The sequence below is a fragment of the Dipodomys spectabilis genome, unplaced genomic scaffold (assembly GCF_019054845.1).
Source record: "Dipodomys spectabilis isolate Male_0828 unplaced genomic scaffold, ASM1905484v1 ptg000021l, whole genome shotgun sequence".
NCBI classification, from domain to species: Eukaryota; Metazoa; Chordata; class Mammalia; order Rodentia; family Heteromyidae; genus Dipodomys; species Dipodomys spectabilis.
The window spans coordinates 3,882,993-3,906,346 of record NW_024870698.1 but is presented as its reverse complement, the minus strand read 5'-3'; positions in this window follow the sequence as shown (position 1 = coordinate 3,906,346).

The following is a 23,354-nucleotide window of genomic DNA, read 5'->3' as shown; positions in this document are numbered from 1 at the left end:
CCAATAGGTTCGATAAGAAAATAAAGATTATAAAGGGAGTACTAAAATAATGTCTTATTCTAGAATTTTTGTTTTAATATTCTATTAACTCTTTGTAGAGCAGTTTTTTTTTTTTTTTATCAATACGGGCTCTTAAGAACAGTTTAGTAAAAACAAGTTAGATTGATTCAAGAAATCCTAAATAAACTCATAATTTCTTTCCAAACGTTCATATATCGGCACGTATTTTTGAAAAGTAACACCGAGAAGGTACACAGGTAGGTAATGAGCTTTGGCAAACTCTGCGTAATCATTGTACAAGAAGTGACTAATTACTAACTGTTAAAATACTAATTCAATTAACTCCATTCATTTTCCACACCATACTGTCTAATTAGCTGATTTGCCATTTAAAACAGCACAGTTGTGACAAGAATCACACTGAAAAAAAAAATAAAAGAAACATCTTGTTTTTAGGATTCAAATGCTAATCCACAATTAGAGCTTAGGGAAAATTCATTTTATTTACAAAAAACTAGAAAGAAAGAAAAAACATTTGATCAATGCTAGACAACAGTAAACATGTATTCATCTAACTGCAAATGTCTTCTATCATGTACACTGTTCTACTATTCTATCAAATTTAATGCAACCTAATGATAATATTTTAGAGAAGTATTCTTTTTTTACAATATTTCCATTGTGGAATGCAGACCTGTTAATATAATTGGACTTGACACAGTTAATTCTCACATTTGGGTCATTTTAGTTTTAGGGATAGGTGAGAATTAGAATATCAATGGATATGCTAGTCTTTTAAGTGGAGCAGTATAAAATACTTGACCTTAACCTGACTGGCAAAATATTTAATGAGCCAGATCCTATGTAAATTGATAACTGCTTTGCCTTCTTGTTTTTACTGTTTACAGATGGAAGCTTATAAGAAGCTGGAAATATCAGGTATAATTCAACAACCATGATAAATATTCTCAATGGTTCCAGTTTACTTTCCGAAGTGGAGATCATTGACTATTATGGCCTGAATGTTCTTTTTTCTCCTCTGTTGCTGTCAGCGGAGCAGGATGTGTTCCCTTATTGTCAACGCATAAGTCTTTGTTCTATAATCTTTGAAAGTAGATACCACGTTAGTAGTATGAATTGTTACGTACTGTGAAGCAAACAAAAAAAGCATCCAGAACTCATGTGAAAAATCTAACATGCCTGGTGAAAACTCAAACACTCTCTTCATGTAATTATAAGCGCTTAGCTTGTAGACAACATACTACAACATAATACAACAACTCAACAGTAGGACAAAATGCAAAGCAAGCCTAACATGGAGGGTAAAATTCACAAGGTCTCTCTCTGAGAGAAAATATTGTAATTAAACTTCCTGACTCAGATGACCTTGGCCCTGTAGAGGGGACCTAGAAAGAGGAATTTCTCCCAGGTAATTTTGCTAAGTGCTCAAACCCTGCAGGAGAAGGCTGTGGGTACTCACTCATCCTAGAGACAATTCACTTCCACCTGTGTGTTTGTAAAGGTACTTAACCAGTTTTTGGTGCTGGGAATTAATTAAAAACAGGAAGAAAGCCTGGCATCTCTGCCTCCCTTTCCTGTTAGCCATTGTTCTAATCATGCTCTCCACAATTCCTTTGCAATCACCTTTGATCCTGAAAAAGATGAGATGGGTTGATAATATCTTTGTGACAAAGGACTGAAACTACCTCAAAGGAACAGTAGCATCTTACAGGGTAGGACATTACACTAAGTAAAAATCTTTCTCTGCCATATTTCTTTCCTAATAACCTTTCCTCTCACTTTTACATTTCATATTTTGCCTTCAGTTCTTCTCTGACTGGAAGCAAGGACTGAGGTCAATAATTGCACTGACTTTCTGAGGTGGTAGCAAGAAGCTGTTTGGCATCCAAATGTTTGGACACCATTGATAGTTTGATTTTTAGCATTTCCTCTCCCATCATATGTAACTTTTTCCTCCTGTATTCTGACTTCAGTGTGCACACACTATTCTATAATGCCTTCTTCAAGTCACCACTAACAGTAGCTTTGCAGGCTGACGAGCTCAAACTTCAGCAAATAGTAATAATCTAATTGCAGTTGCCAAAATGCCTGGGGCTGATGGGCAGTGGAACAGACAGAACTGGGTGGCAATGAGGGTATGGTGGGTATACTTGCAAAGTCATTGTGTCAGTTTTCTGTGGGAAATCTCTTACTCTCAAAACTGCATAACAACTCTCTAAACCTAGACCCAGAACAGTTGAGTTTAGCATCTAGATAAGAGTCATGGGGAAGTTAAAGTTACAACAAAGCCAACGTCATATTTGACATGACAAGAATATAATGTGTCACATACCTCTTTGCTGATAGATAGTTGTTTAGAAGAAAATCTCCAGACTAATTTAGATCTGAATCTGAATACCAAATTTAACACTGACTATGCAACATTTGTCAAAAGCATACTCTGATTAAACTTGTTTCTTCATTTCTACAAGACAAGTGTATTCATATTTCTCAGGAAAAAAAATAAAAAGTAGATCCTATGGAATAATGATCATGAGATAGTTAAGATATCATGTTACATACAGTGCATTGAATAAATGCTAGTTCTAATAAGGGTGTTATTTAAACCATACAGGAAGCTAAGCAGTGACCGTGAGTATATATGGGGTATACCTCGACTATTCCAGTGTCCTTACTGCCACACTTCCAGTGTCCACTGAAGTTTGTAGGAACTTCATGACAGCTATTGGTGAATAAGATGCAGGGACTATGGCGCATACCTCTCCTTGACAAGACAAACAAATCATGTGCTTTCCTCTATTTCCCTCATTCCCTATCAGAGTGACTTTGGACTCCGCATGCTCTAGATGGAAGACTTTCAGCAGACCACATCAGAGTTGACATTGACATTGTAAGGTCATTTTGTTTTGTTTGAGCATTGGCTAGTTTAAATGGACAACTTCAGATGTTAGAATGGCAGGTCAAATTGTCCTCTTCTCCCATTTTATATTTAGAACAAGTAAGTCTTAATGAATTGAATATCATTCACCTGAGATTTTACAGATAATTAATATCACCAAAATTATATTTCAACTCTCTTAGTCATATGCAGTTTTTTGGGGGGTCTGGTTGTGGGGCCTAAACTCTGGGCCTGGGTGCTGTCCCTCAGCTCTTCAGCTTAAGGCTAGCACTCTACCACTTGAGCCACAGTGCCACTTCCAGCTTTTTTTTTCTGCTTATGTGGTGCTGAGGAATCGAACCCAGGGCCTCATGCATGCAAGGCAAGTGCTCTACCACTGAGCCACCTTCCCAGCCCCATATGGAGTTTTTAACGAAGAAGGTGACAAGCATGGCAATATGTACTTAAGGCCAATATAACACTTCTTCTTCATGAATGATTATCATATTCCTAAATGATGAAGATTATAATCATTCACCATAATCATTCATGAGAAGGACCTGAATTGATCTAATTCTTCTCAAGATTCACTCCTCCTAAAAATATGTGCTTATAGATGGGCGCCGGTGGCTCACGCCTGTAATCCTAGCTACATAGGAGGCTGAGATCTGAGGATCACAGTTCAAAGCCAGCCCAGGCAGGAAAGTCCATGAGACTCTTATCTCCAATAAACCACTAGAAAACTGGAAGTGGCACTGTGGCTCAATCGGTAGAGCACTGGCCTTGAGCTGAAGAGCACAGGGACAGCGCCCAAGCCCAGAGTTCAAGTCCCATGACTGACCAAAAAAAAAAGATGTGCTTATAAAATAAGAATAGTAACATATATTAGCGTCATACTATCCCTTATAAGAAAGATATGCTTTTTAAATTATAGCTAGTATTGCTTGTTGTTAGGTAAATTCTTTAAATGTCTTCAGCATCCAACTGGGGGGGGGGGGCTCTAGAATTGATTCTTGCCTTTCACATGCTGAAAATTATCACCTTGAAATTATAGAAATGTTGAATGCCGATCACTCTTTTTCCTTGCAGAAATATAGTTCCGTTAGTTCAGACCAATTAGCTAAAAGTTATGCATTTTATTCCTAGAGAAATTATGGCTTTTGGCTTCCTTAATTTCTAATTTTTTTGGTTGACTTAAAACTAGACTACTTGTCATTTTCTGATTTAAAAAAAATTATCTGAGTTGGTTGATCTCCCTAATGAATGGCCTTCCAAATTTACCCTCATCACCAATACCTACCAACTTTCATTCCTAATTTGCTAGGTGCAACATGACCAGACTCATAGCCTGCCTATTATTTTAAGGAAATTGCTCACATTCTGAATACTTTCCACTATTAATAGTTATTTTTGACAAATTGATATTCATTATGTTTCCTTTGGAAAAAATACGCTCAAATTTTTCAAAAGTTCTGACAGATAACCTTCAGCTGGTTTTATTTTCTTTTTCAATATGTACTTAAGGTCCATTATACCATGGCTTATTCAAAAGCATTTGCTTTTTGTGACAATTATAAAGAGCAATTGTGTTGTTCAAAAGAAAAAGCCAAGTACTGCTGGTTCATAATCTTAGCTATGGGGCGGCTAAGAATAGGAGGGACAAAGTTAAAGACCAGCTAGAACAGAAAAGTTAGTGAGATTCCCTTCTCAATACATTGTTAGACACAATGGCATACACTGTCGTCTGAAGGTCCATGAGAAGATGAGCTGGGGAGAATCAAGATTCCAGGCTGGTCTGGGCAGTAAGTCTCCTTGGAAAAGAAACCAGATTATGTGGCATCCCTATGATTCGGCAAGAAAGACTAACTCAGGTGGATCACAGGTCTATAAAGGAAGCATGAGTTCAAACATAATATGGCCTGGGGTATTCTTAAATAGTAGAGCACCTGCTTAGCAAGCATGGTTCCCTGAGTTCAAATCCCAATACTACCAAAAAGTGAAATTTTGTCCTTAACTATTTCAGCTGAGTTCCTACAGTTTCTTGGGTACCAGATTCTGCCTAATCAACACAGGCTATTTCAACAGCCCTAGGACCTAGATTTGGTTCGTGAAAGTAAAAAACATATTTGCTTTCACTGAGTTTTAATTTAAAATTCAGTAGTGTGGGAAAACAAAGATCTCTAGGGGCATTTCTGTTTCTTCCTTTATGCCTTGGTATATTCATGGCTCTTCCATTTGATCTTCTTTAACCCAGATTTGTATAATGTATTCCTAAATAATCCCGTCTCTAATTTTTCATTCATCAACCACCAAACTGCACAATTCTCTGCCATAGCTCATGTTTTAACAGCCTACAGTATAACTTATATACTCTAAAATTTCCCCATCACCATGGTATAATTGAATGATTTTAGCAAATTTATACTTACATAGCAATTATCATAATTTCAAGCATTTCCATAGCCCCCAATTATGGGCCTTCTTTAGTTTTATTTTTCATGTTAGAATTGAATAAAATCTGCCTATATTATTCAACATCTTATCTGGTATCTATGTTTTTAAATTTGCATATTCTGAGCATATCAGACACACAATTAAAACAATGTAAAATATTTAATATCCATTGATATATTTTGTTTTTTCACATTTTTCTCATAATTAGCATTTCATAAATTTTATGTCCTTTTATATTTGAACTAGTGTATACTTGTAGTATAAAGAGGCTTCATGACAAGTGATATTTCTTTCTTTCTTTCTTTTTGGTCGTGGGACTTGAATCTGGGCTTGGGCACGATCCCTCAGCTCTTCAGCTCAAGGCAAGCACTCTACTGCTTGAGCCACAGCACCATTCCTAGTTTTTTTAGTGATTTATTGGAGATAAGAGTCTCATAGACTTTCCTGCCCGGGCTGGCTTTGAACCATGATTTTCAGATCTCAGCCTCCTGTGTAGCTAGGATTACAGGCGTGAGCCACCAGCACCCGGCTCAAGTGATATTTCTGTATATACACACAGCAAACTTTGAACAAACTCAATGCTTTCACTGTTTCCGTTCCTTCTCTCCCACCTTTCTCTTTTTCAAACAGCATTTTATGGGATTTTTTTGTTTATTTTATATATATATATATATATATATATATATATACATGTGCTATGTAGTATATGTATTATATAATAATTTGATAGCATATATATTTCATTCATCATTATTCAATATCTCCTCTTTCACTGTCCCTTTCCCACTGATACCTTCCTACAGTGTCCCACTTTTGCATTTACATGTATGTCCAATTATCATTAGAATTATCAATATCATTTTAAAACCATAGTCCACAAATGAACAAAAACATTGGCTTTTTGAGCTTGGCTTATCTCTGTCAATATAAGGAGGTCCAGTTTTTGAAAATGACATAACTTTATTAGAATATGATAATGATATAATTTTAATTCTGTATGAGTAATAGTCTATGCTATATGCACATCTTCTTTCAGGGGTTGGTGGGCAACTTGGCTGATTTGACACTTTAGTGATTGGCAGCAATAAACATGACTATGCAGGTATCTAAGTCTATTTTTGTTTGTCTTTTAATTATTCATTTATTTATTGAGCCTCCATACTAATTTCTGCAGCAGTTGCAGTAGTTTACATGGTCACAGCATGCTTACATTTCCCCAGTCTTTGGCAGTATTACTTTTTTGGTCTCTTGATGAATGCCATTCTCCCAGTACTAGGATAAAATCTTAGCGTCATTTCAGTTTGTATTTCCTCTATGGCTAAAGATGCTGATATTTTTTCTTTTTTAAAAATTTTATTATCAACTTGATGTACAGAGGGGTTACCCTTACGTAAGTAAGGTAGTGAGTATATTTCTTGTCGAATTTGTTACTCCTCCCTCATTTTTCCCACTTTCCCTCCCTCCCAATCCCTCCCCACAGTTGTACAGATCATTTCCAACATATTGTTTTGTGAGTATCACTGTTGCATTTGTTTCCCCATTGTCCTTTGTTGTTCCCTTTCCTTTCCCTAATTCAGATACTTATAAATACAATACCCAGGGTTACCCCAACCAAATACAGTGTATATTACCCATTTGTATTTCTTCTCTGGAGAAGAAATTTATTATCTTTCTGTCTAATTTTTAAGCTCTTCTTGATAACAACCTTTTCCCACTGACTACCTGGTGTAGATTTTTCTCCTCCCTTCTTTTCTCTAATGTGTAATTGTTTCTTTTTCCATACAGAAAATTGTCTAAATTTTATGTCCTTCCATTTGTTAATTCTTGCTCCTATTTCCTGATAAATGTAGTACTATTCAGAAATAATGACAAATGCTTGAATTCTCTAGCAAACTCTAGTTTTCTAGAGGAGTTTTTTGTTTGTTTTTGAAGATGTTTGTTTGTTTGTTTGTGGCCAGCCATGGGGTTTGAACTGAGGGCCTGAGTTTTTGTGCTCAAGGCTGGTGGCTTTCTGGTGGTTTACTGAGATAACAGTCTCATAGAGTTTCCTGCCCCAGCTGGCTTTGAGCCATAATGATCCTCAGATCTCAACCTCCTGAGTAGCTAGATCCACCAACACCTAGCAGGTACTTCTTTTTTTGTTTTTTTAATTAACACTATTGCTTCATGAAGATATTGCTGTATTTTGTTATTTTCTTATCAGCTGATGAAAATTTGCATTGATTGAAAATCTTTTTCAAATAATCCTGTTAGGAACATTTGTGTGCATGTATTCTAAAGGACATTGGTTTTCTTTTCTTTCTGGTAGAATATTAGGAGGGAAATGGCTAGATCTTACATTAACTATTTTAAAAATTGCCAAGTGGTTTTCCAATGAGGTTATATTATTTTTTCATTCCAATCACAACACAGGAAGAATTCATTTTTTCCCATATCTTGGCCAAATATTGCTAATCTCTTTCTTATTATAGCTATTCAAGTGGGATGTCGTAGTATCTTACAGGAGATTTAAGTTGTGGTATTCCACAGACAGGCTTATTGTTGAATTTTCTGCATTCTGGCTTCCAAAATGTGAAAGGAAGCAGCATTTCAATTTCAAATGAAAGAGGAAAAATACATTGATCCTAGATCAATCCAGCAGACTGGATTCCTTAAACCTCAACTGTTGATTTTAAAGATAACATTTAAAATTCAATTCACTTCAAATTTAAGAGAAAAACAAGTTCTCAATCAACCTCTCAACCTGCCTATGACATTTACGTTAAAAGTTTCACACATTGTAATTTTATTTTAACTGCAGTCAATATCTCAGCATTTATTACAAGAGTAACATGTGAGAGTTGTCATGTCCTTATAATCTATTTCCATGATTTCTTTTACTCAAATGAGAAATTTCAGTGGAGTAGGTGCACAAGCCCTGGTTTAATTCAGGTTGGCTTGAATTATAAGGGACATTTACTGGGGAAAAGTGTGATAGAATGAAAAGAGTAAACCAGCTGGATGCTGGTGGCTCCTGCCTGTAATCCTAACTACTCAGGAGGCCGAGACCTGAGGATCATAGTTCAGCCAGGATCATGCTAGCCTGGGCAGCAAAGTCTATACCCTTATCCCCAATTAACCACCCCAAAACAGGAAATGGTATTGTGACTCAAAGTGGTAGAGCTCTAGCCTTGAACAAAAATGCTCAGGGACAGCTCCTAGTCCATGAGTTCAAGCCTCATGACCAACACAGAGAGAGAGAGAGAGAGAGAGAGAGAGACAGAGACAGAGACAGAGACAGAGACAGAGACAGAGAGACAGAGAGAGAGAGAGAAACAGAGACAGAGACAGAGACAGAGACAGAGACAGAGAGACAGAGAGAGAGTACCTTGAAATTAGGTTGAGTTTTGTATCTGTCTAGTATACAAGCAGAACTTCCAAAAAACAACTGGGAAAAGCCTAACAGAGGAAAATATAAATGCACTTTGACAGTGTGAGCATATACAGCCCTTACTTGGCTGAGAAATAACTGCAGGCTAAGCATTTTGTTGTTGAACTGAGTTTCAGACTCCTTCACCAGTGTTATTCTTGTTACCCTTTGTAAACTTTTCCTGGGGACAGAAATTGCCTTAATCTTTCATTCATTTAGTCAAGAATACACTTTTTTTTTTTTTTTTTTTTTGCTTTTGCCTGATTTTTTCTTTTAATATGCTCTAGGTTAAGAGGAAAGGTACTCACAGTCTAATGGCGCTTTCTCCAGTGAGCACTAAATTATGGTTTAACACAGGAAAAGCTGTGACAGGAGTGAGTGCATACTGGTAGTTATTGTACTCACTTCACCTGTCAGCAGGAGTTGTTGTGTTCCGAAGCTGAGAGGTAAAGAAGGCACAAAGAAATGTCCCTTGTCTCAGAATCATCTATGCAGAATAATAAAAGACTTGATAGCCAAAGAAACTATGCATCACACAAATAAACCAGTACCTAGTATTTTGAATCTGCTCTATTTATGTATGTTACAAGACCTTGCACTTGTCAAACTATTTTGGAATATCCACTGAGGGGCCTTTCTCCTGGCGCTAATTCATTTCATGATTAGTGACCTATGGTGTCTGAATTAGTGCTGACTTGTACAAGCACTAAGCACATTGTCTTTCTGGCCTTCATTGGTTAGCTGTTCTCTTCAATGCATGCATTTTTTTGAGGGCCTACTGAACTAATTATTGGCTCTCTTTTAAATAACTGTTCTGTTAAAAATCACACTTTTCTATTCTTTGCATCATCCACCTTGACTTATTTTTGGTTTCCATCTCCTAACTGTTTATGCTATCTCTTGTCTTTTCATCCATGTATTCAGAGCTAACACCATCCTGCCACTGTTGCTCAAAGAGCCTTCTTCCTTTACTGCTTTGTCTCCCTCAGCACTACCATGGCTGCTTTGGCCTCTCCTCAGATTCTCTCCCAAGACCCCTATCTTTCCTATCAGGTTCTGTCTTCTTTGTTTCATTTGCATATATCACCTTGACTTTTTTTTGTGTCTCTCTTTCCAGACTTTTTTTTATTTGTTTTCCATAACTTTATTTAGCTCATTTATCTTTTCAAGCTTCTTTACTAAGATGAAAAACAATCCTCTCTGCTCGTGTTGTTCTCTGAATTTCAATTGTACTTTTAATCAATATCATAACATTTATTGCTGAAGAGTTACTGTTCTTTACACAAAAAAAAACTCTGATTTTTGAGTGCTGCTGTTGTCTTGAAAGGTAGACTGTAATATCCTTTGGGACAGAAAATGTACTGATTATTTTTCTGCACCATACACCACACTGGAAGGACATAGGAAAAGCTCAACAAATAATGTTTGTTTAAACACCAACAAAAACCCCTTTCTCTGCTCCATTTCTAAGTTAATAACTCATCCTGAGTTAGCAAATAAAGCTTGACACGGAATTTTTTAGAACTTTGTATTTCAAGTTACTGTTGAATCACCCTGAAACGTTATATTTAATCTTCTAGTTTTATGATACATACAAACAAAACACAAACATACTTAATTTTTTTTTATTTCAGGGCCGGAGGCATGGCTAAGGGATTAGAGCACCATTTGTAAGCAAGAAACATGAGAGAGACAAGGCCTGAGTTCAAGGCCTGGCACCATCCTACCAATCAATCAATCCATAAAATGTTAGTGTATCTTGACTTCCATAATTATTTCTCTGAGGATGATCATTGTGCATGTTCACATATTCTGGGATTTTCAGGTTTTTATTGAATCAACAGTGATAATACAGGAAATATAAAAGACAGCCTCTCTTCTATTTATGCTGCTGGTTATATGACTTATACATGTATGTTTCTTACATTTTCATTTGAACAATGCTGCAGTCCAAATTTCTGCAGAACCAGCTAGAGAAAATATATTGAAATTAGAAAGGCCTTGTTTTTAACCCATAATTCTGTTTGAATAACTGTTTTTTAATCAATTTTAGTCACTAAATTTATACTGCAACTCATCACATCATCACCATTTTCCATGTGTTTTTTGATAGTGGATGTATATTTGTTTCCATCTTTCTGGCATCTTTATCCGAGTGCAGAGTCAAAATCTAGTCCAGGATCTAACTCACCTTCTTGATCATTTACCTATAGTTACATAATCTAGAGATATCACTAATACTTCTACCAGATTCAAAACTCATTTCACTGTGGGGGGAAAAAAGTAGAAATCGGGAATAGAAAAGCTAAGTTTGCTTTTTGCTGGTTAATTGAAGATGAGTTTCCCAGAATGTATTGCCTGGGCTGGCTTCGAACTTTAATTCTCAGATCTCAGCCTCCTGAGTAGACAGGATTCCAGGTGTGAACCAAACAGTACCTAGCACCTCCAGGAAGGATATACTCAGGCAGGTGTCCCAGATTCTAGAGTGCAGGGTGTGATTTAACACACATTTCATTGCAGGGAGGATTTTTCCATATTCAGAATGTCTATAAATTTCTTTTCATTTGTGGGCCCCTTTGAAAATATATTTTTATATAATATTGTCTACTGGGATAACTGTAGACCACAAAGTCACCTGGTTTTCTCCTGGCTGCCAGGTAGTTCCATAAAACATAATAATGGGTGGCAGGGAACGGCGAGAGTCTAGTGTATATTGATGGAACAGCTGCCATAGTTTTGAAGAGTCGATGTACATGGATGAAATGGTTAAATAGAAGTCAGCTCTTCAGAACATACAGCAATGGCACCCTCCTCTAATTAACCACCGCTGACCTGGCTGATCACTGGGATATTAGGAAAGGAATGTGGCTCATGTATGCCCACTGAAATACAATACAAATGTGGTCTATTCGTTCCTGTCACTTCTTCCATTGCAAAATTAACCTTCCATCCTATCTTTCCCTTATGAACTAAAAACTCATTACTTTTTGAAAATTCAATGGAAACTTACAAACCACTTTGGGAATTACCTGACTGTTAAAAATTAAACCGAAATGCATAAGTAATAAAAGCAAGTCTTGTTGCTATAGAAAAAAATGGCTCCAATAGAATTTTGGTGTATTATTGTTTTTCAGTGAACCAATTATAGAGGCCAAAATTGGAACCTATGTGAATAGCTATTTCATGTGCTGCGAGTGAAGGGCAAGTGTTCTCCATTTCAAAGTCACTTGACATAAAACTTACACATTCCAGACTTCTGAAACTTTCCACCTACTAATATCCCTGCCACTTACACATATCGTTAATCCATCAATAACTCTCAGGGCTGCAACAGCTGAGTGGAAAAATGGCCAAAGTTCCCTCATTTCATAAATCTCACAGTGCCTGTGATGCTTAAAATACTGCACGTATTTTTATTTGCAGTTTCAGAATGATTAAAATAATTTCAAAACAGATACTTTTCACTGGTGAGTGACTTAGTCTGGGGTTAGAATTAATATTCCACATTTTCCCATTTTTTTGACAGAGAGCTATTTACTAAGAAAGATTTCAAGCACAGGGAATTAATACATTTTTATGTTGACTTTCCACCTTCATATTAAAAAGGGGAGCCTTTATTGAGGGAAAATATGATTTCACATTTAGTCTAGATAGTTTTGTATATTGAAAGTTTCATGGAGAAAAAAAATTGAAGGTTTAAAGTTAAGGAGGTTTATTTTACTGTAGTATATATGAAGTACCTCATATCACAAAGATTGAGAAATTACTTTATTCAGTAAATCTGCCCCAAATATGGGGGCTACCAAAGGAGAAATCTTGTAAGTTTCTACAGTCTAACAATGTGAAAGAAGAAATTAATTTGAAAATCCAAACTAATTTTAAGTTATTTTAATTTATATTTCCTAAAGGTATAGCATTTTGGAAACTTAAGAACAAAATGCCTGTGGCTAAATAAAATTATACAGAAAAGGAGAAAAAATGGTTCTTTGAAAACAAATTGATTATGACCTTTCACTAACCCAGTAGAGAAAAAAGATGTATTTTTAAAGAACAGGCACACCAAAGTATCTTAAATTTATTAGGATGTTTTGAAGAAATGAAGAAATAAATTCAGAACAGGGAGAGTAATTTAAAAGAAAATAAAGGAATGAGGAAACACATGAATTTAAATAATTTTATGGCAATCTAAAGAGGCTCATGAGGGAAAAGAACATCTTGAAACATGAAGATGTCTAGAAGTCTCCAACATGCTTGCTGTTAAAAATAAAATAAGCAAATACATTCCAAAGTGTGTGTGCATGCTCACAAATGCATTTTCCTGGGTGCACATTAAAAGCTCTTTTGGTCTATAACTATAAAACTGTTAGATTTCTTCCTATGTGTCCCTTTTCTTAATGTAGTGCCATCAAGTTCTTTGGCCTTTGTAACAGTAAAGTAACAGGAATGAAACTTCTTGGAAAACCAAATCAACATGTGTGGAAAACTGGAGACAATCAAAATGATGTTCAATTCAAGGGCATGTAAATAGGCTAGCACTAGAACTGTAGAGATGGTGGAGATGAAAGTCTTATGGAACACTGCAATTCAGAGACAGAAAAAAGTTGTGGATCACAAAAGCAGAATGTGAAGAAGTAGCTAAGTTTGCTGGGAAGCATATTGTACCAGAGACAGGCAAGAGACAGCCTGTCAGCCTGCTGGTGTTTTAGTTATACAAGAGATGTTTGGTTTACATAAGACGTTCTATTGAATTGTATATTGTGATGAATAGATCTCACATCTCAACATCAGAAGCATACTTTTCCTGCCATTTTTGCTCTGCTGTCCACATTTTCAATTTCCTCTTGAGACGGGTTCCTCTTTTGTCAGAGAAAAACAATTATATGACTTCATATCCCTGGAAAGGGTATCTCCTCTTTTGTAGACCTATAAACATCTGCTCATGCTCTGTGAGCTACAAGTGAGTGAAACTTGTTGAGATTGGCTCAGAAAATATATGGGGGGGTGGATGGGGAGAGTAAGTCTGAAAAAGGTGCATTGCATGCATATGTGCAACAGGTTCAAAAACTAGTCCCTTTGTATTGTTAGTTGATGCTGCTATAAACTGTTGCATCAATCAACAAATCAGTCAATAGCAAATAAATAATTCACTTCTGAGTTACTAAGGATTAGGTATTCAACATATACATTTGGGAGATAGTCACCATTGAACTTTGAATTGCCTCTTGGGAAAGAGATTTAAAGTTATCTAACAAGTAAGATTTCTGTGCAAATTAAGTGGACACAAATGTATAAAGGTTGTATCTTATAGTATCTTTTTTATACATTATAATGCTCCTAGTAAAATGCATCCAGTGTTTTCTAATCCTTGACATAATCATTTGCTAACTCTCTACCATCAGCACTAAGTAACATGTCTGGCTATTAGTGAAGTAAGCCAGACCCAAAGAAAGACAGGTTGCATGTTTTCCCTCATTTGTAATCATTAGAATGTGAATACAAATCTACAAGTAAACCTAATGGATAGTAAAAGACAAAAAATACACTTGGACGTGATAAATTAAACATGACTCTAAACATTCATAAAGTGAGACCAAAGGAGGAGATTTTTAGGAGAGGAGCACAAGGGCTCAATAGCACGTGCATATAAAATGATGCTTATCGAAATGAACTCCAAGAAACGGGAAAAGGAGGTTTCTTCAATTTTACTTTTCGCGCTTTTTCCTCCTCCTTTGTTGCTGTTGTTGATTTCTGTACCCTTTGTCTGGTTTGGAGCGAGGGCAGACGCACAGAAATGGTGGGGCAATGGGTGAACTAATGCAGCGGCGATACTCACTAGACACTACACTGAAAATGAACTATACAACTTGTGGGGAGTCAGGAGGGATAAAAACTGGGAGAAAGCAAGGGAAGAGGGGGACACTGCTTAAAAAGAAATGTACTAAATACCTGACTTACGTAACTGTAACCCCTCTGCACACCGCCTTTACAATTAAAACAAGAGTTCATATGTTGAAAACAAAAGGGTTTTGAAAATACTTCTGAAATGATCGTTTATCTTTTGGGCTCTTGGGATTTCTTTCCTCCTGAAAGAAAGAGGAATTGAGTATGTCTGAGCTATATCTTTCCTTTAGTTTTTCTTTTTAAGTATTTATCATTTCTTTGGTTTTGTAAAAAAAAAAATTATCATTATTTTAAAGGTGATGTACAGAGGGGATACTGTAGGTGGTGAATACATATCTTTTTAAACAGTGTCACCTCTTCCCTCATTTTCTGAGTTTTCCTTCAGACACCCCCCCTCAAAGTTGTATAGCTCATTTCAACATAGTGTCTAGTGAATATCACTGCTGCATTTGTTGGGTGGGTTAAAATGTCAACAACATGAGCTATTTCTTTCAAACAGGGCACTCTTGCCTTGTGTTCAGAGAGAGCAACTCCAAGGCTCAAGGCTACTTTCTTCTGGCTACTGCTCTTCTTCTCATCTCTCTTTCTTCCAGCCTTTTATTTGCTTATTGAATTCTCACCTTGTTTTCTGCCACATACGTCCTGTGTGATTGTGCCCTGCCTTAGGAACTGTATCAGTGCTGTGAACAATTCTAAAAGCTGAATGGGCAGCTTGCAGGTGGTAATGACCTTCAGCCACAATTTGTGTGAGCTTCAATGCCATGCTTCAGCTTGCTACTCCATTAACCAATTTTCTCGCTCTCAGTCTATTACCCATTAACTCCCCAAAGTTCCCTGTCACTGCTCGTTTTTTTGCTCTTGCTCTCTTTCTTATTCAATTACAGCAACTTTGGTCAGGGCCTAAATGAAAGTTCCCTGTATCACAAAGCAAAATTAAGTTGCTTTCTAATACCACCTGTATCTGTGGGCATTTGGATTGATTAAAGGTCTTAGGGCCTTCTGTGGTCATGCATTTTTAAAATACAGGGGCAATATTTTTAGCCAGTTTCTTAAGGCAACTTAGTCTTATCCTTCCTTTGCAACCAAAGATAAGCTGAAGGTTGATATAGGCAGTACTTTGTGTCTGTTTCCAAGAGTTTAACCAAAAATTCTTTCTTTATCCACCGCTACTAAATGAGTGAAAAGATAAGCAAAAAATTAAAAATTAAGAATAATCACCCAAATCAAGATGTATGTTTATTTTACATATGTACATTTCTTCATGAAGGAAATGTGTATATCTAAAGGAGAACATCATTATGCAAGCATTAATCTGAAAATACCTTCCATTACCTACATGACTGCTCAATGTTCCAATTCAAACTTCCAATTTTAAATATAATTTGAACTCCTCAGACAGGAAAATGGATATGTGAAATCAAGTATTCAACCTGCACGCCTTTATTTTTAGATAGAGGAGCAAGGTTGTAATCCTTTTTTTTCACATATACAATTTTTATTTAAAAACATCATTATGCAACCTTGCAAAAATGTACTCTATGCTTCCATATTGTTTGGTTTCATTTTTAAAAATTCCATTTATCATTTAAACAGAATTGATTTTGTTATCTGCTGGAAATGGGTGGGTGTTTCATGGAGGTCTTCTTGAAAGTCAGTATGGTGGTGCCCCACGGAGAGATTGGGAGTACAGGGATCCCGGAAGTGGGTGGGGCTTATATCCACAGATCAAAGGTTTTAATCTTACTGCTTGCTGTGTTCCTTAAGCCTCTGCTGTAGGTACAGTTTTATAATTACCTGATGTCTTTACTCTTGAGCGCATTGTAGAGACAGAAATCATGGGCAACATTTAACTTTACCTAAGCACAGTACTTTACAGGCAGGGCAAATATGCCATTTGGAAGAGATTTCTTTAAAGCCTTGTCTTTAGTTCACCTTAAAGTCTGGAAAGACAGGGCAAAGAAAAATCCAGAGGAAAGGACTGATCCTGTGTAAGTTTGTAATCAAACGAAAAGGGGCAGAGGTACAGTAGAGCTTCTCTTTTGTGTGCTTCCAAGAAGGCACTGAATAATCAAAGTCACGTTTAACCTGTCTACATCCTGTCTGTCACATTGACTTAAAATACATAGGTTTGTTCTTTTAAAAGTAAATACATACATATGGGTCTATATCTCCATATGTATATATGTATGTATAGATACATAGATACAAAGACAGAACATAGATGCATAGAAACATATTCTCTATATGTATACATATACACACTATAGATATACACTATATAGACATCTCTATAAATATATGCATATAGATATATAGATCCATATAAACATATGTACATGTGTATATAATATAATATATATAAATTTATAATATAAATAGAGAGCAACATATATATGTGTGTGCATATATGTTCATTTGCATCCATGTATATATGCATTAATATTTATAGTTACATTGAATTCATAATACACTGTTTGTGAACCATAATTTTAGTATGATTCTATGTCGAATCTAAGACATGCAGGGATTTTTTGAGAGTATCAAGAGACTCAATAGCTGGACATCAATTTTTTATGTTTGATCTTCAAAGTTGATATCCAATCATTTGTATCACTTTGACACTTGATTATATTTTTTATGTCCTCTTATTAAAAAATGTAATGAATGAAATGTTTACACTGGTTAAAAATAGTAGGGGTGCTGTTTTTTGGGGTTTTTTTGCGGGGTCTGGTTGTGAGGCCTGAACTCTGGGCCTGGCCGCTGTCCCTCAGCTCTTCAGCTCAAGGCTAGCACTCTACCACTTGAGCCACAGCGCCACTTCTCGCTTTTTTCTTTTTGCTTATGTGGTGCTGAGGAATCAAACCCAGGGCCTCAGGCATGCAAGGCAAGCGCTCTACCACTGAGCCACTTCCCAGCCCCAAAGACAGCCTCTTCAGTAAATGGTGCTGGCAAAATTGGTTAACAACTTGTAGAAAACTAAAGCTAGATCCTTATTATCACCCTGCACCAGAATCAACTCCAAATGGATCAAAGACCTCGGAGTCAAAGCAGACACTCTGAAAACATTACAGGATGGAATAGGACAAACCGCAGGTCTCCTTGGTGCGGGCAGAAATTTTCTTAATAGAGACCCAGAAACACAACAAATCAAAGAAAGGTTGGACAAATGGGATTGCATGAAGTTGCAGAGCTTCTGCATGGCAAAGGACATAGCTAGCAAGATCAATAGAAAGCCCACAGATTGGGAGATCTTCACTAGCCATACAATGGACAAGGGCCTCATATCTAAAATATACTTGGAACTCAAAAAATTAAATTCCCCAACAACAAATCCTCAAAGAAACAACTGCCCAATAAATAAGTGGGCTAAAGACTTAAAGAGAAACTACTCTGAAGAAGAAAGAAGGATGGCCAATAGACACATGAAGAAATGCTCGACTTCCCTAGCCATAAAAGAAATACAAATCAAAACAACATTGAGATACCACCTCACCCCAGTTAGAATGGCAAAAATTAAGAACTCTAACAACAACAGATGCTGGAGGGGATGTGGACAGAAGGGAACCTTACTTCATTGTTGGTGGGAGTGTCAACTTGTTCAACCACTTTGGAAAGTATTATGGAGGTTCCTCAAAAGACTCAACATAGAGCTCTCCTATGACCCAGCAATCCCACTTTTGGGCATTTACCCAAGTGTTTACAAACAAGACCACACTAAAGCTACCAGCACAACTACGTTTATTGCAGTTTACTATAGCTAAGATATGGAACCAACCCAGATGCCCCTCAGTAGATGAATGGATCAAGAAAATGTGGTATATATACACAATGGAATTCTATGCCTCCATCAGAAAGGATGACCTTGCCCCATTTTTAGGAAATGGAAAGACTTGGAAAAAATTATATTAAGTGAAGTAAGCCAAGCCCAAAGAAACATTGGTCCCATGGTTTCCCTTATTTGCAATATCTAGTATATGTCTGAATCAAGCAGAAAAGGTCAGATAAGTTGATGTTAGGGAAATGAACCCTAAGATATGTATTCAAATGTTTTTTCTTTCATGCATTTGTTTCTAACATATTTATAAGATTATTTCTTTGTTGCTTTGTATGTCCCTCCCCCACAGTATAACCCCTGCTTTCACTGTATTTGATGTTGGTATAATTTGTGGAGGGGAAGGGGAAAAACAAGTCGTTTAAATAGGGATACAGGTGGACCCGTTGCAACAATGAGATGTACAAGTTGTTATGATGAAAATGAACTTTACAACTTTGGTGGGGGCGGGGGCGGGGAGGATTGGGTGGAGGGATGGGGGAGGATGGGAAGGGATGGGAAGGGGAAACAAAGGAGGAGGCTACAATGCTTGATAGGAAATGTACTCATTATCTTGCCCATGTAATTGTCACCCCTCTGTACAGTATTTTCACAATAAAAAATAAATAAAAATTAAAAAAAATAAACAGGCAAAAAAAATAGTAGAGGTGAGAAGTATTGGCTTCTCAACACTCCTCTTTATGAACATCAGCAGTTCCTATGCACAGAAATCAGTCAATGTGAATTGAATTTATATTTACTCCTGGGAGGTCACCATTGATCCTCCCATTTAACACAGCACTTATTCCTCTTTCAAATAAAGATATGTCCACTTAAAAATAAAGCCCTATAAATTTGGCAACAAAAATGTTACATTGGGCAGTGTCAGTGATACTGAGATGGTTAGAACAGAGATAGAGATGAATATAATTTTTCTCAAAGAGAAAAGGGAACGTCTGAAGATGTTACAGCTAGATAATTGCAAGAAAACAAAGGAGGTAAATTTTTAGCTACAAATTGAGATGTCCCTAAAACATATTTGCCCTCTCTCACTATTTTGTTTTTCTTTGCTTTGCAGGGAAAAACAATTTAATGCAGAATTGCTGCTAATTACAGAATAGTTACTTGTCTAAGCCAGGAATTTGTATTTGCAAACATTAGAAAGCAATGGCATATTCAAAGTCACAAGGAAATCTCATGATGTCCAAGCGATGAAGGGCAGGTGAAGTAATCCACACGTGTATTTGAAGTGGTTAGGGTTTTGCAGCCAGGCAGTGTTCTCTTACATACAAGGAATCAAAGAGCTCTTTGAGCCATCTTATTGTGTCTGTGATATGAAGGATAGGAGCCACCACAGAGCTTTTGCTCTAGCTGCTTCCAGGTGTTCACAGGTTCCTCTGGCTACTCAGATCCCTCCTTCACTGATGTTACATGGGATTCACAATCCCTCCTCTTCCTCTTCCACCTCTTTGAAATCTCTGGATGCAGTCCATGTCTTGCATTCATGCTCCAGTCCCATATCCAGCTGCAGCGGATTTGGTTTCAACATTAGAGGCAACAATACCTATTCCACTCATTTCTTTTTTAAAATTTAATTTTATTATCAAGGTGATGTACAGAGTGGTTCCAGTTACCTAGGTAAGGGAGTAAGTATATTTTTTTTGTCAAACTTGTTACCCCTCCCTCTTTTCTCCCATTTACCCTCCTCCCCCAGCCCCCACTAAGTTGTGCAGTTCATTGCCAACATATTGTCTTGTGAGTGTCGCTGTTGCATTGGTTCACCCTTGTCCTTTGTCTCACCATTTTGTTGTTCCCTTACCTTCCCTAATTCAGATAAATGTATATCTGAGTACCAAAATCACATACAGTGACAACAGGGAATAAACCATAGGAAAGAAAACACAAAAGAAAAAAAGAAAATCACATATTACATTAAAAACAACAACAACAAAGAAAAACCTCTTGTTTCCATGTCTTGGGGTTCATTGTGCTTAGCATCCACTTCTTTCTTAAGTGGTTACATATCAAGCTGACATGTGTGTGTGTGTTTGTGTGTGTATGTATGTATGTGTGTGTGCGTATATATAAATATCTATATATATGTATGGTGTCTCTCTTGTCACAATAAGTTCACAAGTTTTAATGGAAAAAGTATAACCAGCAGTGAAACAGTTAATTCTAGATGACAAGAAGGAAGGCTTACTTCCAATCCTAGTTTCTAAATCATCTCCACTGGCTGTGTTACCTTTAACAATTCCTCAACGTCTTTGGGCCTAAGTTTCTAGAATTACAAATTACCAACCATCAGTTCAAGGATAATGGTGGAGAAAAAATTCAAGGGATTCTACATCAAAAAACATTTTCTTCATACTCTAAAACACAAATGCCAAACTCCACCTTTGTGAAAACTGTAATATTTTCCTTTGTTTATACCTAGTGCCTTACAGATATATTTATCTAATTCTTATGATTCTACCATGAAATAAGCCAAAGAATATTACATAAATTACCTGAAGTAAATAACTAGTTAACTTGGACTCAGGTCATCTCGATTTCAAAGCCCACACTTTATAATGTCTACACTCATATCTGTCTAAATTTTTAATGCCTCCATTGATTTAATTTTTGCCAATTATTTACATCATAAAGTACACCGTGTACACCACCAATTGAAATACACAATGAAGAATGGCTGCAGAATCTTGGAACCAGAAAGTTCTGTCAAAGTTATGTTAAGTACAGCCTTGCCTAACAGAAAGTTCACCAAACCATTCTAGACATGTTGTCAGGGAAGGAATTAACTGCTCTGCTAACTCCTCCTTTGCTTAGCCACGCATGCTACCCCCAGAGTTCCTCCTTACATCACTTGAAATCCCTCCAGCTGCAATTATGCCCTTCTTCTCTTAGTCTTGCCTCAGAAGAGTAGGAGAACAGCTGGGCACCACTCTCCATATAATGGCCCTTGGGATAATAAAGGTAGTTATTGAATCACCCTCCAGCCATTCCCATCCAGATCCTGCTACTCAGACCTATTTACTAGAGAACTGGCAAAGAAAACAGTAACGAGAAGAAAGGACATGCAACCCTATGCACACTTAGTAAAATACCAAACAGGAAAACTGCAGTAAGAGTAAATATCCTATCTCATTACTTATTGCTGTAAAACTTCTACAAGACTTTTAACTCTGAAGTTCATTCCATAATGGCTGAACATAGGATTTTTTTTTTTACATACAATTTCGGGTTGGCTTTATCTGAGTTTCAAGTAATTAAGTCAGGAAATCCAAGGTGAAGAAAAAAAGGGGGGAGGGTGTTGGACAAAAGCCAGTAGGATACTTGAGCCAAGGCACATGTGTCTGAAATTAAATTTGGAAATCAGTTCATGCTGTCCTTAAATCATGATGGCAAATGGAGGGGAAACTTCTCTGTGCTAAAAAAGAAAAAAAAAAAAGAATATGTAGGTTTCTGTCTTACAGGAATTGCAGGGGACAGGGAAAATTCCCAGAAACTACAGAGACTGAGTGAAAAGCTGGCACCACAGAGTGAGAGAATAAGAAGAGACAGCCCCTATAATTACCTCGTCCAAGTTCCCAAGAGATTGTCTGTGCCCAGTGGATTTGGGTTGGAGTACATAGGAAATAAGACAGCCCAAATAGGGTGCTTTCTATGGGGATCAAGGCTCCTTTCTGGTAAAAAAAAATCAAATTATATACTATTTCTTTCATAGTAATTTTAATCATTTTGATACCTTTTAACAGTTGTCTGTATTCAAGGGTCCTTAATTTGGGGTATAGTATTATAAACTCCTAAAGTTCAAGAAACATGATTTTTCAGGAGTAGGGATCACATCTTGATGAGATAGCATTATGTCAGATAATTCATTAATTTACTCATTCTTCTACACAATCATTCCTCGGTACATTTATGGATACAGTATCTATCTGATAGGGTTGAGCATTGTATGACTAGCATATGAATTCCTACTAGAACATGGAACATGGCAGCCAACTGACAGACGTTTAATATTCTTCCACATTACTAATATACACAGGCCTAAAATTCCCACAGGTCTTAGGAAAGCATCCAGAAATGCACTCAACTTGTCTTTAAGCCTAAGTCACCGGGAAGCAGGTACCTCAGTGTCCACTTTGCAAAAGGAATGAGGGTTTCAGAAAGAAGGCTGTGAATTCAGTTTGGTATTGGATAGCAGAAATGGGTTGTTTGTCTAGACATAGCACTTTAAAGAAGACATTATTCGATCAGATTGTGTCACTAGAAAGCAATCAAATAGCAAAACACTTTTATTCTAACTTGGGTAGGAAGATTTTGAAGGATTTTTATTTCTTCAATTTAGTGAGGAAATAGGGTGGAATATACTACCAATCTTACATGAATGTCTAAGCAACATAAAATCTTCACATGGAATAAAAAGATGTGAAATGGAGTGGAAACCTCAAAAAATGATACATTAAATAAATTTTTGTAATAATGGCAGATGAGCAAATATGACTGAGCTCTCTCACGTGGAGTGTGTCAATAAGAGGGTGAAGAATAGACACACATTGAGGATTATATACAGAGGATAATCTAAACATTGGTATATCAGCCTCACAAAACCTTTTATTCCATTCAAACTGTTATCATTTCATTAAGTGAATTTTCATGTGGTTATTATCAACCAATAATTCCACACTGAAGGGGTAGAAGGCACACTCGGCAAGATTTTCTACACAAGTCTGTCCATCTCAGTAAAATGAATTTTTTTTTTTACCAAAACCATATATAAACCATACAAATAAAAATGATCTTGTTTTGATATCATTTCAAACTTGTTTTAAGTTTTAGGGAGATGATAGTTCTTTCATTCTCCAAGGCAGTTT